The sequence below is a fragment of the Marmota flaviventris genome, chromosome 18, assembly GCF_047511675.1.
Source record: "Marmota flaviventris isolate mMarFla1 chromosome 18, mMarFla1.hap1, whole genome shotgun sequence".
NCBI lineage: Eukaryota > Metazoa > Chordata > Mammalia > Rodentia > Sciuridae > Marmota > Marmota flaviventris.
Window position 1 is genome coordinate 17537353 of NC_092515.1, and position 11506 is coordinate 17548858.

General features: G+C 43.0%; 1 long non-coding RNA gene across 1 annotated transcript; it reads left to right on the forward strand.

Annotated features, from left to right (window-relative positions):
- Window positions 1-1814, forward strand: LOC139702663 (uncharacterized). Its single transcript, XR_011705227.1, has 2 exons — window positions 1-838; window positions 1224-1814. It is a non-coding gene; the product is annotated as an uncharacterized lncRNA (long non-coding RNA).
- The last annotated feature ends 9692 nt before the right edge of the window (window positions 1815-11506 follow it).

Below are 11506 nucleotides of genomic sequence, written 5' to 3' on the forward strand. Positions count from 1 at the left end.
TGTTAATGTTTTACAGGTATTGCTTCAAGAACACACAACCTGGGTTAATTTAAGATAATAAGCCTTCACTCAAAGGACAGATAGGATAGCACAGACCCCAATTAATGTGAGATTATAGACATTAAAGTTAAAGCCCAGTATTCTTAATTTAAGACTGGTGAGAGTGACTTGTAGATGTTTAAGATCAAGACTCAAAAATTAAAATTAAATTACAAGGGACCCAAGAACCAATATTTGGCTCTTGCCCTCTGAGTCAGTGTAAACCCAGGGAACAGGGAACTTCTCTAAAGAGCTTTGCAACTTTGGGCCCCATAACCTCCAGATCAGGGAGATTAATGAGACCCCTGGAGAACAGAAAGCCAATCGATGCACTTGCCATGAAGAGGAGGGTTATTGGAGAAGGGAGACATCCCTGGTGCTTCCAAGGGAAGCCACATGGTCTGCAAGACCTGGATCCCTCCTAGCACAAATGGCCCTAGCAGAACTAAGAAATTGCTCTCAAGTCCCCACAAGAGTAACTCCTATGGAAACTCAGCTGACTCTTAATAATAGAGAGAAACAAAAGTCATTTTGACTTGCTTTATCCTAAACACCTAACAAAAATAGTTAAAACCAAAAGATAGCCACTCCTAGGCATTTAAAGATAAATAATAATAGTTAAATATAACTTAACCTATACACTTATGTTAGCCCCCAAGATAAGTAAGACTGGAGGCTACAAAGAGGGATTCTCAGGCAGGAATGCCTGATAACTATCAAAAGAAACTATCAAGAGGAACTGCCAGAGTCAGAAGTTTTTAGTTAATTTAAGGCCTGCAGATATTCCTAACCTACACAGGTAAGCTTGATGTTTGTGAGTATGACTATCCAGCCCTAAGTAACAGAAATAAAGGGTTCTCTACTAGACACGGAGGTCATACCAGCAAAAATTTTACAAGATCAGATGACATTGAGTAGCTTAACTACATCTCATGGGGATGGACATCTACAACATTAAAAGTTAAATGTTGTGTTTACATTCCTGATAATTCTAAAGATGTTAAAAATTTACATTCCTATATAAAGGCCTTGTCCACTCTGGCCTTATTATGGGGACAGCTTCTCAATCTTCACACCTCCTGGTGAGAAAATATTAACTTCTGCCATCTTCATGATATTCATTGACATGTTCCAGAGGCAGCAATATTTGTTCAGTACTCATGTTTTTTGTTTCTCTTTCATAGAAGCACCCATCCTCACAGAACTTTACAACCTCTTCTTCCCCAACCAGACTTCAATCTGACCTGAACCCCACATCGCGCCCTCTCAGCTCCGAAGAAGCCAGAACAAGCACCACCCCTTTCCTTACAACAGTGAAGCCAGAAATAGATAGACAGTCAATATAGATAGGTAAATCTAGTCAGGTCGGATCAGGGGGCCAGTTTTGGGTGAGTCCAAGAGGGATTAAAATTGAAATGTAACCTGAGGGATTAAAATTCCTTCAGAGCTCTTCCTCTACCCTATCAAAGATTTGAAAGGGACACATAAGACAAGGGGGAATGATGAACCCAGCTTAATTCTATCTTAAGATTGGGAGACATCTCATCACAAAGTCATAAAAAGTTAATTTCTGTTTTACTATAAATTACTGCGATTTCTAAACTTGCTTGGAATGCCTGCCCATGCCTTGAACTCACCCGTGTCTGGTTTTCCCTGACCAGATAACAACCCTCTCTGAAACCCTATTGGTGCCTCATAAATTCTGATATTGGGATCTAAATTTATTTCCTAAGTGCTGAACCATTTAGACCATTAAACTACTACCTGCCTTTGTATTATGCTTGTCAAAATCCTGTTATCTGTAAGTTCTCAAGACACCCGCCTTTTTGCAACTTTTTGTGCTATAAAACTACGCTCCTAGAGAGCTGGGGTACTGTTCTCTAACCCACGGATTTCGGGAGAGACAGTCTCGGCTGGTTGGGATTACAAGCTTGCTTTAATTTGATTTAAAATTGGAGTTGGTGGTCTTTTCTTTGTGTCATGGTTTAACATACCAAAATCCATAGCTGCTCAATTCCTTCATATATAATGGCATAGTATTCGCATATCACCTACACATATCCTTCTGCATACTTCAAGTTCTTTCTAGATCACTTATATATACCTGATACAATGCAAATGCAATGTTGATAGTTGTGTACTGTATTGTTTAAGGAATGATAACAAGAAAAAAAGTCCATACATTTTTATTTTAGATGCAATCATGGTAAACCTAATTACATTTCTCTTTCTTTCTTTCTTTCTTTCTTTCTTTCTTTCTTTCTTTCTTTCTTTCTTTCTTTCTTTCTTTCTTTCTTTCTTTCTTTCTTTCTTGTGATGGTGGGGGGGTTACCAGGATTGAACTCGGGGTACTTGACTACTGAGTCACATCCCCAGCCCTATTTTGTATTTAATTTAGAGACAGGGTCTCACTGAGTTGATTAGCACCTTGCCTTTGATGAGGCTGGTTTTGAATTTGTGATCCTCCTACCTCAGCCTCCCGAGCTGCTGGGATTACAGGCTTGCACCACCTGCTCAGGCCTAATTACATTTTCAATCTATGATTGATTGAATCTGTGGATACCAAACCTGTGGACCCAGAGAGCTGATGGTGTTTTTCCCTATTTCTTCTACTAAGTACAATTAAAACCCCTGATATTATAAAACAAGCATATAAAGACTGTGAGGTAGACAGAAGACAGACAGATTAGGGGTCTTGGGACACAGGAATAATATGTTATGAATTCCCTGGATATTTTTTTTTCTTCATATATCCTAGACTGGATGCTGAAGAAGATAACGCTGGGGGAGAAAAAAATTCCAGCAAAACTCTATTTTAGCCAAAGAAACAACAAATAGGCATCCAAAATAGAAAATTATTTCTGCCAGTAAGTGCCATACTCCAACCAAATGACACACACACACACAAACAATCCGGGTAGCCTCACCCCCACCTCTGCTGACAAAAGCTGGGTGGGGGCCTGGACCTGCACCCTTTCCAGGCTGTAACAAAGACCCCTAGACCACTCCCCATGCTCAATAGGAGTGATGTCAGAGAAGGTTGAGAGTAGAGTTGGGAACTTCATGCCCCCAGGACCTTCTAAAACTAGTAAGTAACTTCAGCAAGTTGAAGAAAGTATGATCAACACAAAAATTAGTTGCATTTCTTTATACTAAAAATGAACTTGTTTAAACAGAAATTTGAAACACAACTCCACTTACAATGGCTAAAAATTACTTAGATATAAATCTAACAAAACATATATAGGATGTGTACCCTAAAAACTAAAAATACTGCTTGCTGAAAAACATCAAAAATTCTAAGTAAATGGAGAGATATACCATGTTTATGAATCATAGTAATGATGTCATTTCTTCCCAGACTGTGAAACAGATTTAATAAAAGTACTCTCAAAATCCAGGAAGCCTTTTTATAGATATATTCAAGATTATTCTAAAATTCATATGGAAAGAAAAAAGAACAAGAATAGAAAAAATTCTTGGAAAAAAAAGAATAAAAGGAAATCATTCTATCTGATTTCAAGGCTTTTTGTAGAATTAATATATGTAACTAAAACTGTGTGTAGTTGGTGGAGATATAGACACAGATCAAAAGAGCAGTCAAGAAAGCCAAAAAACAGCCCCATACAAGTAGGGCCAACTGATTTTTGACAAAAGACAAAAGCAATTCAAAAGTAGAGAGACAGACTTTTCAACAAATGGTGATAGAACAATTGGTTATTCATAGGCAAAAACATGAACTTCAACCTAAACTTTGTACAAAACTTAAAGTGGACAATAGATTTACATGTAAAACATGAGTCTATAAAACTTTCGGAAGGTAATATAGGAGAAAATATTTAGGACCTAGTATTTGATGAAGTATTCTTAGACATGACACCAAAATCATGGTCCCTAAAAATTGATTAATTAGACTTCATCAAAATTAGCAGTTTTAACTCTATGGAGAACACCATTAAGAAAAGGAGGGGATTGGGGCTGGGATTGTGGCTCAGCGGTAGAGCGCTCACCTAGCACGTGCGAGGCCCTGGGTTCGATCCTCAGCACCACATTAAAAAACAATAAAGATATTGTGTCCAACTACAACTAAAAAATAAATATTAAAAAAAAGAAAAGAAAAGGAGGGATGAATTACATTCTGGAAGGAAATGTTTGCAAATCTTATATCTGACAAAGACCTCGTATCTAGAAGGAATATATAACACATTTTAAAAAAACATTAAAATGACATAAATAAAATGATCCAATTAGATGAGCAAAATGAAGAGACATTTCGCCAAAGAGAATATAAAGACAGAAAGTAATCACATAAAAAGATGTTCAGCACCATCATTCTTTGGGGAAAAGCAAATTAAGAACACAATGGGAAATCACCATGACACATCTATTAAAACAACTAAAATTAAAAATAGTAGCATTATCAAATGCTACAAGCTAAATCTTTTCTCGATTGCTAGTGTGCATAAAAAATTATGCAGCCACTTTGGGAAAAAAAAATTCTCAGAACAGTTCCTCAAAAGCTTACGCATTGAATTAATATAGGATTCTACACTTGCTATACTCTTAGGTATACAAATAGCCAAGATAGAAACAAGAGTTGAGTTATTCATGAAATAACACATTATTATTATTGTAATAATAATATTGTTTTATTATTCATGAAATACAAAAAGAGGAAACAATGCAGATCTCCATCAAGTGATGAATGAACAAATGGAACATGGTATACACACACAACAGAGTATTATTTGGCAATAAAAAGTGAGGAAGGTTTGATAATAGATACTACAATATGATGACCCTTGAAAACATTAAATGAAAAAAATTACAAATGCCTCATACTTATGATTCCATTTACATGAAGTGTCTAGAAAAGAAAAATCTATAGAAGCAAGAAGTAGACTGAGTGGTTGCCCAGGGCAGAGAGTGGAGGGGGTTGGCTGTTCATGGGAATGGGATTGTTTGGGGGTGATAAAATGTTCTAAAATTGGTTGTGGTGATTTTCATAACTCAATTAATATACTTCAAACAATTGAATTGAAATGGAACCACCATTTGACCCAGTTAGCTCATCCTCAGTATATACCCAGAGAACTTAAAATTAGCATACTACATCAATGTTTATAAAGCTCAATTCATAATAGCTAAGTTATGGAACCAACTTAAGTGCCCTTCAACAGATGAATAGATAAAGAAAATGTGGTCATATGCACAACGAAATATTACTCAGCCATAAAGAAGAATGAAATTATGGCATTTGCCAGTAACTGGGTGGAACTGGAGACTATCATGCCAAGTGAAATAAGCCAGTCCCCCAAAAAACAAAGGCCTATTGTTCTCTCTGAAAGGTAGATGCTAACACACAGTGGGGGAGGTGATTAGAAGTTCACTGGATTAGACAAAGGGGAATAAAGGGAAGAGAGGGAGGATGGGGACAGGAAAGATAGTAGAATGAATCATATAGAACTTTCCTATGTTCATATATGAATACACAACCAGAGAAACTCCACAACATGGACAATCACAAGAATGGGATCCTAATTAGAATGAGTTATACTCCATGTATGTATAACATGTCAAAATACAATCTACTGTCATGTATATCTAAAAAGAACAAATTTTTAAAAAGAAAAAGAATGAGCAAGGACAGAGACAGCTCACAGAAGAAGATTAACAGGTGGCAACTCACCACACAGAAAGATGCTCCACATCACTGGCCATTAGTGAAATGCAAATTAAGGCCATGACAAGAGATCAGTACATGCTTATTAGAATAGCTAAAATAAAAATAGTGCCAACACCCTGGGCTGGTAGGAGACAGTGAGCCTGGGTCGTTCACACGTTGCTGGTGGGAATGCAAAACGGGACAACCGCTCTCAAAAAAGAGTTTGTCAGTTCCTTTAAAAACAGAAAAAAACACCTATCAGTTGATGAAGCAATTACACTTCTGGGCATTCTGTCAACAACAACAACAACAACAAAAAACTTACATCTGTACAAAAACTTATTCAAATTATTCATTTCAGCTTTATTTGTAATAACAAAAAATTGGAAGCAAACAACATGTCTTTCAAGAAGTGAGTGTTTAAAAGAATTGGGAAGCATCCATACCAGAGAAGACAGTTGTCCTTCAGTATTTTGGGATGATTAGGTTCCCAAATCTGTGGATGTTCAAGTTCCTTATATAAATTGGTGGTGTTATTTGCATTCAACTACGCAAATACATTAATGTATTTATTTTATTTTTTTTCTATTGCTATGCTGGGGATCAAACCCAGAGCCTTACACATGCTAGACAAGTGCTCTACCACTGAGCGACATCCTCAGCCCCTCATATACTTTAAAGTCATTTCTAGATTACTTAGAATACCTAAACCAATGCAAACGCTGTGTAGATAGTTGCTGTAATGTATAGTTGCTGTAATGTATTGTTTAGAGAAAATGACCAAAAAATGACATCTTCATTAAAAATGCAATTTTTTTCCAAATACTTTTGATTCACAGTTGGTTGAATCAAATGTGGAACTTGCAGATATGGAGGGCTGGCTGTACTCTGTAGCTGGGAAAAGGAATGGAGTATTGATATGCACCCACACAGATGATTCCGAAGGTCATTTTACTGAGTGAAAAACACCAGTCTCAAATGGTCATACCCTGTAACATTCTTCAGAGGGCAAAATTACAGAGATGCAGAAGAGATTACTGGTTGCCAGGGGTTAGGGATGGTGGAGAAGGAGGAGGGGGGAGCTCTTTGGGGAAGGGAGTAATTCTGTACCTTGATTGCAGCGATGGGTGTACATGTGCAGACACAATAAGAACGATGTGGGGTCATCCACATGCATTATGCCAAGGTCAGATTCCTGGTTGTGATATTGGACTGTAATTATGTAAGGAGCATCTACAGAGGGGAACTGAGTGAAGGGCACAGAAAATCTCTCTGTTCTATCTTTGCAACTTCCTGTGAGTCTATAATTATTTCAAAATAGAAGATTAAAAAAAAAAAAAAACAGCGATCTCAGTGTGGGACTGAGATCTTCCAGCTCCCAAAAGTCTCAGGCAGGGGACTCACTGGATTGCTGCTCATCACCTGGGAAGAGTATCTGAGGATTCTGCTGGCCACAATGCCAGGAGGAAATTGGGTGACAGGATGTCACCCAATTCATTTCTGGAAACCTCGTGGAGAAGGCAAAGACTGGGGTGCAGGACTCCCAGGAGAGGTAGTTTTGATGCCCTTGCTAATCCTTTCTTCTTTTTTTTTTTTTTAAATATTTTTTTAGTTGTAGTTGGACACAATACCTTTAATTATTTATCTTTATGTGGTGCTGAGGATGGAACCCAGTGTCTCACCCCTGCTAGGCAAGTGCTCTGCCATTGAGCCACAACCCAGCCCCTCCTTTCTTCTTTTATTTGAATGATGTATATGGTCTCCACTTGGGGTGACCTGACTGTCAACTCCTACTAGGGAAGCTGCGGGGCCAGGCAACTAGACTGCCACTCCCCGCCTGGCTGAGGGACGGTTAGTGCCTTCCTCGAGGGGTCAGCAGACTCCCACAGGGTCAGTGCTCTGCAGCACCTGCCCCTGGGAAGAGCACGTGGTAACCAGACCTGGGTTCAAATGCCAGTTCTCCATTCGTCACAGTGCTATCCCCTCAGTTTCTGTCTAAGGATGACATTGATGTCACCGAGTTCATGGGTGTGTTGTGGGATCACCCTTTACCACGGTCACAAGCGTTGTAGCACTGTGTGCTAGCTGTCACGGAAAGGGCACTCTGTAAAGGGAGCTGTTGTTATTATAGACATTGTCACTTGCTCTGTTGAACAAGGCTCCATGGTGACATTGGTTTCCTCCCCTCTGGATATCCGACCCTAGCCTGAGTTTGATAGAGAGGGCTTTTGAGACCAAATTGATCCCCCTCCTTGTGCCCAGGGAAGATATTCTAAACCAAGTGAGTTTGTGGGCGGGGTCTTCTGCTTGGCTGCTGTTCTGCCTGGGATGAGGTTGTCACCTCCTATCTGGGGAGCAGGTGGAGTTGAGAGTGAAGGATGGAGAAGGCAGGAGGTTTGGCTATTCCTGCGCTGTGAGCTCCCACGGGGGCCCATCCAGAGCCCAGTCCTCCTCCAACCAGGGACCCTGCCTGGATGAGGCTCGGGAGTAGCAGCAGCAGCCTGGAGCCCTTTCATCCAGGAAGATAATGGAGATGCCTGCCCCAGGCACCGTCCCAGGGACAGGCTGGGGGTGGGGTCCTCTGAACCAGAAGTAACTCAATGTCAGGAGTTGATAGGAGGAGAGTTGTCCCTGGTGCCTGGGTGACCTCCCTCCTGCGTGTGGCAGCCCATCCCTCCCCGCATCTGACACCATGAGACCTGCTCAGTTCTAGTCTGGCCCGCCCACAGCTCATCTCTGGAGTTTATCTGTGTCTCTGATTTGGTGGCTGTGAGTCACTGGGTCACGGGTTCTCCAGGGAAGGATGCCATCAGCCTTTCCGGTCCCCAGCAGCCCCTCCCCGGGCCTGAATGAGGCCAGAACACACCACTCTTGTGTTCCCCACTGAACCTGTCCTCTCTCTTCCTCTGGCACCTAAGGAACAGGGGAGTCGCCTCTGGTTTCCCTTCCTTGGGAATCCCCTTCTCCCATCTCTTCCTCCTCTAGGGTCCTGGCCTGGCCCCTCTCTCCATGTCCACTTCCTCTGTCTTGGTCACCGCTGCACCCTACCTACGCCGCTGCCAGTAGGTCTGCTACACCTCGAGCCTGCCCAGGACGCTTCTCTGAGTCCCATTCTCCGGTGGCTTCCCGACTCACTCAGAGTAAAAGCCCACGCTCTGCCCCTGGCATAGAAGCCCTCTGATCCAGGGCTTGGCAGCCTTGGGCTCCCTCATGGCTCAGACTCCCTAGTTTCCTTCTTGTTCCACGAGCACCACAAAGACACTCCCACCATGGGCCTTTGCCACTGATTTTTGATGTTCCTTGGACCCACATTTCTCAGAAGCTCCCAGAGCTCCCCCTCTCCCTTCCTTCTGGGCTCCACTCAAAATGACTCCTCTTCCTCACACACAGGTTTGTCCCACACATTCGCCTCCCAACCTGCTCGGGCGCCATATTGGTATGATTACCATCTAAAGTACAATAATGTGGCACTTGCTGACCTCATTGTTGTCTGTCTCTGTCTCACAATGTCAGCTCCAAGAGGCAGAGGTTGGTTCTGTTGGGGTCCATCCACAGGCCTGGCTAAGCACGTACTGAGTTCTGGAAGGGTCCAGGAGCTGGGTGAAGAAAGTCCAAGAGCGTGAATCCTACTTGGGTATCATCTTGGAGTGTCCGTCTCTCCTAAGGGATGGTCTTTGCCATCAGATGACTTCACCATTTCCCAAACTTTAGAGATTTTCCCACAATCTTCAAAACTTGGGTTCTGTCTGCAAACCTCGGGAAATATTTTCATTTAATACATTTCTTTAAAACAACTCACTTGATTTTTTTATTCTTTTTAGCTTAGTCTCCCTCCAATGCTTTTATTTAATCACTTATTTTTAAATTGCCAGTTGGGTACGCTGGTTTCCTTTTGTTGGGAGACTGACTAAATGAAGCACAAACAGTAATATAAAAGTCACGCCGGCCCCTCTGGGATCATCTCGAGTGCCACCATCACGCTTGGGTTGCACTTGGGGCAGCCAGATGTCATTCCCCGATCCCTGGTTATTGACACTACTCTGCTCTTCAGGGCAAAGTCCTCAGAGCACATTCCTACCTGGCCAGACATGCTGGAGCCAGGGTCTGTTGCCAGGGGACAGGTGCGCCAGGGTGGGGCCCATGAACTCGTGTGCGGGAAACTGGAAGAAACTTCCATCCTGCGGGTCAGGAGAGCCTCCTACTCTCTGCCCCATTTCACACGCCTCCTGCCGCTTCAGCTCCTGGAATTCTGCCAATCACATTCCTCCCTGGGACTTCACCCAGGCGTGATTTTTCCTCCCCTGGGAAGCCTCTCCTGACCGCTGAGTCCCTAAGTCACACTTTCATGCTATGCTCTGAAAGCCCCTCGCTTTCCCTAGCAGCAGGTGTCCCATGTCACTGTTTGGTATCCTGTGTGACAGAGACTATTTGTTTCCTGTCCTTCGTCCTTCGAGACGGCAAGAGATGACAAGCTCCGTGAAGAGAGCTCCAGCCCCTGATCTGGGTCCTGTATCTTCTGTCATCTTCCACCAACAGAGACAACTGCTGTCTTCTTTCCCTGATTCCTGATCCCCTTCCTGAATACCTGCAGCACCACAGCTTCCTTCTAAATCTTCTTTCAAGGCCCCAGGACCCTGCAAAGTTTGTTCTCACCAAAATGACAGGACAAAAGGCTGATAGGAGGGTGGCCTCTGAGCCACCGGTAGGTGCTCAAGTCTAGGCTCCACACCTACCAGCTGGGGGGCCTAGAGGAGGAGACTTGATCTCTCCGTGCATTAGCAACTCCAGGTTCTGAAACATCAGTGGGCATCAGCATCCCCCAGAGGCCTCAACACACACACACACACACACACACACTCTGCTGGCCTCTCCCCAGTGTTGATTCCTGCAGTCTGAGGCACGGCCTGCAAATTTGCCTTTCTAATGAGTTTCCCAGGGAATGCTTATGTTGCTGGCTGGTGAGTTGCACTTTGGGAACCATTGTCATAATTTTTAGGAAAAGGATATGGAGATTAATTAACGTAAATTGCACAGAATCCTGTGGCCCACAGTAAGCAATCAACAAATGGTGTCATAATACCATTTATACCAGAGAGACTGGCCCTTTAAATTCCTGACAGGTGTGACAGAAACAAGGCACATTTTAACCAGAAGAACTGAGTCCAAAGTTTGGCCACACCATTCCCTGGCTCTGGGACCCTGGAAAAAAATCACTCATCTTCTCCAATCCCAATAAACTCATCTTCATAGCCTTCTTCTGGGAGTCTTGTCTCAGGATGGCCTGAGCTTCCTGAAGGGGCTCTGTATACAACTGGCACCTAATATTTGTTGGGAAGCTGCAGGGTGCAGCCTGAGTGTGAAGGGTGGGAGAAAAACCAACACAGGCTCATGAGCTGCCTGGGTCTGGGGTTCCCACGTGACCTGCAGGGACCAGAAGATAATGTCAATGAGTGAAGCCAGTTGGGTGTGGACAAGAGGGAGCGGGGGGGACTGTGGTCAATGGGACCCTGCACCCTTCAGGGACCTGCCTTCCTTTCAGTGAGCCTCATGCAAATGGGAACCTGGGTGTCAGTTATCCTGACTGCCACCAAAGCAGGAATGAGGATTGTCACGTGAAATCCCCCAGAAGCCAGAACAGACCTCTCCCCCAGCCACCAGAGAGGAGAACAGACTCCCTGGGCTCAGCCCATACCAGGGCCCAGCAGAGGGTGAGGAACAACTGAGATCATTCCAGAAGCAGGATGCAGGATCCCTAAGGACACGTCAGAAATCATCAGGGCCTAGACATTTGGTGTTGGGGCA